A 4,649-nucleotide genomic window follows, 5' to 3' on the forward strand; every position below is an offset into this window, starting at 1 on the left:
TCAAATATTAATAATAATAATAATAATAATAATAATAACAATCAAAACAATAACAATGATGATGATAACTAAAAGTCCTGAAGTTTGGCATTCAAAGCAAAAGCAATAATAAAGACGTATACTTCCAAGAACAATTCTCACATTTACTAAATATGTAAGTAGGAGTGTACATGAAAGGGAACAAGATGTGACAATTCAAACAAATTCTAAGGTCAGATAGAGGTGATGGCTTAAAACAGACAAGCTTCTGGACTATAACAAATGCTGTAAGATTCACCTTTCATTGACCATCATGAAGGTTAGTTTCAAACACTAGAAAACATAAAATATGTAAACCACTTTGAAATATTTGCAGATTGATTAAAAATAAAGGCACCTAGTTCCATCTCAGCAGCTATATGCATACAACATACAAACATTACAACAATCTGGAGCAACTGCACAAATCACAGAAGCAGGACAATTTGCTATAATGCAAGGATTGCAATACATTCAATACAATAGATTAACTAACACAGTAAATTTCACTGACTCCCACTCTGCAATGCAACTAATAAAAAATTTCATACCCAATAATTCCATATCAGATGCAACAACTAATATATGCTTTAAACCAAATCCAAAATCAAAATACATCATAAATAAAACACAAAAAATGCAAATTTGGGAGGAACAATTAGACACTATGCTATCCTCAAAAACTATTACCTCAATGACAACAGCTCTCAACCATTGTCCAGAGCTAAAAATAGAAAACTAGATATATGCCTGATGTGAGTCAGAACTAAACACACAAGACTAAAACAACATTAACATAGACTGAGAATTGAAATTGAACCAGCATGCAGATGGTGCCACCAAGAGAATAAAAACTTCAGCATCCGAGATCTGATCTACATACCTTCAGAGGAATAAAAATTCATAATTCTGACATGTCTTTACAACAGGAGCCAATCATTCACTAGTGAAGAAGTACTACAATTTAAGACATTTGAAAATTTTCCTAAAGAGAATAATAATAGACATCATATAAATTACAAGAACAGAAGAAAGACTCCATAAAATCTGATCCAGGGAATATAGACATCAAAAGTCTACAACCCTATGAAGAAGAAAGAAAGAAAGATGTGATAATTCAAATATACTCCAAGCTCAGATATAGATGATGGCTTGAAACAGACAAGCTACTGGATACTATAGGTAAACCAACGTTGCATGATTCACCTTTAACTGAATAAGTAATGTATGCGTATGGGTGGTTATGGGTGTATATGGGTGCTGAATGGGTGTGTGTGTGTAGATCTAAGGGTAGTGTGGGTTTACATGGAAGTGGATGTGCATGGATGTGGGTATGTGTGGAAGTGAGTGTGGATGGGTGGGTGAGTATGAGTGGGAATGGATGGATGTGGGTTGGTGAGTGGGTACATAAGGGTGGATGAGGGTGGGTATGAGTGTGTGTGTATGTGTTGGTGTGGGTGTATATGGGCTGGGTGTGGAGGTTTGTGCTTTCTTTTCTTTTTATACAGAAAAATTGGTCCCTTCAAACAGTAATACATTGTACTTTGGAATAAAGAACAAAAATATGACACAACACTCTAGTTATAATATAACATTTATTTTTTTTCTTTTCTCTTTCTCCTTTCTTAAAACTTCAAAACATGTGAAAAATAAATATCCATGTAAATGCAATGTAGATGCTAAGAATTCCTTAACTGTTAACTTGAAGTAAAAATACATCTGCATTTGAATTATCATGTCAATATCTAAAATATAGAAGCAAACAATACCAAACATGTTCTCATGAAAAACAGTTCTAATAATTATATATTTCATGTTATATCTAAAAGTAGCAAACCTTACACTCAACTCACTAACACCACAAGCAGGAACTTCTACCATACCAAACTGGAAGTACTGGCCGTATGTCCAACCAAATACTCCACACCAGTGAGAGCTGAAATAAGACTTTGTAATAACATGGGATAGTTTTCAAAAATCTAAAGTAATATAAACCAATATAATTTTTTTATCACAGAAAATAAAACAATAATTAAAATCTTTACATGGCATAAAAAGGGATCAATTATACAATTCAAAATGTAAAAATAAAAATTGATTCAAAACTCAGCATACACTAAAGAAAAAACACACGTGACTAACTTCAGTGACAAAATTTTAGCTTTTAATTTGCGCTTCTGAGGTTTAAAGAAGACAACAATACTTTTTTTCACGTTAACAACTTCTACAAGGTCCTTGCACATATTTCCTGAATAGTTTAGAAGTTTTTAGGTCAACCAGTCCAATCTATTTTATGTCTGTGATTTCTTTGTTTAGGTTAAGGTAGTCCCTTTAAAGATATTTAGTTTTGGCAGTGCTTGTCTTGCCTGAATAGTGCATTACTGCAGAAGCTTCCCAGTCAATCAACCAATCCTGTTTTATGCTTGAGACTACCCTATTTGAGTTAATGTATAACCCTTGTAGGTCTTTGGTTTTGGCACTGCTACCCTTACCTGATTTGATGCACTTCCACAGGGCATCCATAATTCAGCTCAGCTATAAAGTAAGCACAGATTCCTCCAAACCACAGGAGAGGTTAAAGCTTGCAAGTCTTTTTTAGAAAAACTCCCCTTGCTATCTTTGATCCTCACAGTGCTATCAGGAAGAGCAATGTACAGTGTAACAAAGTATCAATATGAATTGATGATATGACCTATAAGCAGTCCTGTAGGTGCTCCCACAATCATGAAAAGGTCAATAACTGCAAAGCACATTGTCTGATTACTTATCTTGGTTGTTTCCGATATGTGTATTATAGGCCATTATAAGGGTTATAAAACCTCCTATCAGAGCCTAAGGCACTCCTGCCAGAAGAATAAAGAGAGAAGGATGATTAGGCTAATGTGCAGTCATCTGAAATAGCTATGATATTTACAAATGAATAAAGTTCAAATGAGACGTAGAGTCAAAACTGAGATAGGATGTATTTCTAACCTCTGATATAAAACTATAGAGAACTAAGTCAAAGAAGTAATTTATAAGATAACATGTATACATAAATTCAAAACTAATATGGAACATCAAAACTGATTTATGATATATAATCAGTCAAATCTAAAAGGACATAATTGAGTTGAATAAATAAATGAGTATCATACAGACAAGTACTTACAAGGCACAATAAAGAAAAATAGTATTTACAGGGTACACTAAATTAGTATTTACAAATTACGATAAAGTGAAAGCAAAAGATCATACAATCGAGTAATCATAGGTCACAATAAAGTCAAATCATAGTATTAGACACTTCATTAGTAGGTAAAATAAAATTGTAAAAATAGCCTCATATAATCAAAGGTTTACAGCTATAGTGAAGTTAAAAGTACTTACATGGCAGACTAAGGCAGGGCAAGATTATCAGCAGCTTCTGCCAATGCTTGTCACTCCAGTAACCCAAAGCAAAAGCAAACAATACTGATGGTATGTATGTTGTTAATCTAATTCATGAGACACTGTATTCCACGCTGTCCTCTGGGTTTGGTACTAAGTCTGCACAGGTTTGACCTTCTCTGCAGAACTCTTCAATACACACCTGAAAGATGCCAAATTGATATCAAGTCAATCTGAATAAAATTAACTAAAAAAATAATGAAATAAAATCATTTATGCATCACATATATATCTCTAGGTTTATATAAAAAAAATCAATTTGGATCAAATACATCATAGAAAAAAATGCCTCGGAACATATCAATGTATTATTCCATGTACTGCATAGCCTACCCTATGTGTATCTTTAAACTGTAATCATACTATCTTTTTTCCTTCAGTTATATTATCTCATTTACATTCTGCAACACTCTTTCCAAGTGAGAAAGTAATTCCTAATTCTACCTCCTGAATCCATGCTACCTAGGGTGATCAATTTAACTTTTTATTTATGCTTCACATGAAAAAGTCTTGTTATAATTCTTAAACAGGAGATAAGTTCTTTACTGAGAGAAAGAAGGTAATTGATTAATATACACCTTTCTAAGAAACTTATCAAACTATAAAGTGGCAAACATCAGGTTCTCTAGAAAAACTGATTCATTCACCTTCTCTAGCAAGAAACATGTTGAAAAAGCAGATTGAACAGCCGAGGATAGTACATACAAGAAGAGAACTGGCTCTACAGTAATACTTTGATGGTTGTACCACTTTACAGAAGTGCCCATGGCCTTGGTTTCCACCTCAGGTTCTCTTTGTTCCAAAGTATTGTTGGTGTCAAAGAAGCACCATTGTTGATCTGGATCTAATACTTTCTGGAGAAGTTGTTCTTTGTCTCCCTTCTTCCCTGGGACTCAAGTTTTGTCTGTAGGGAGTCCAAGCTCTTCTTTTTGGCTAATATTACTTCCTCACTACGTTCATGGGCTTCTATTACGCTGACCTCTTCATATGCACTAACCCATAATATGATGCCAGGTGATACTGTGTTGATGGCTCTTGGAACTTTATTACTCCATAATCTGTAAGCATCCGCAATAATGTCTTCTTTTTGTTTGACAATGATATATCTATGTCTTTCCAAAAGATAGTTTGAGTTGAAAAAATCTTTGCTGCTGCATGGAAAAGCCATCTAGATTAGGAGGCTATGCCAATATCTTTTGGAA

General features: G+C 33.8%; 1 long non-coding RNA gene across 1 annotated transcript in view; it reads right to left on the bottom strand.

The window, feature by feature from the left end:
• Positions 1-4,159, bottom strand: part of LOC147467762 (uncharacterized) — a 6,840-nt gene extending 2,681 nt beyond the window's left edge. Inside the window, exons 1-3 of the long non-coding RNA XR_015192715.1 lie at positions 3,388-4,159; positions 2,511-2,861; positions 1,872-1,954 (exon numbers count right to left, since the gene is read on the bottom strand). This is a non-coding gene — a long non-coding RNA (uncharacterized LOC147467762). The remainder of the gene's footprint in view (positions 1-1,871; positions 1,955-2,510; positions 2,862-3,387) is intronic.
• Between the last annotated feature and the right edge of the window lie 490 nt (positions 4,160-4,649).

The sequence above is a fragment of the Penaeus japonicus genome, unplaced genomic scaffold (genome assembly GCF_977035675.1).
Source record: "Penaeus japonicus unplaced genomic scaffold, GWHDUDI00000001_assembly GWHDUDI00000033, whole genome shotgun sequence".
In the NCBI taxonomy this organism is placed as follows: domain Eukaryota; kingdom Metazoa; phylum Arthropoda; class Malacostraca; order Decapoda; family Penaeidae; genus Penaeus; species Penaeus japonicus.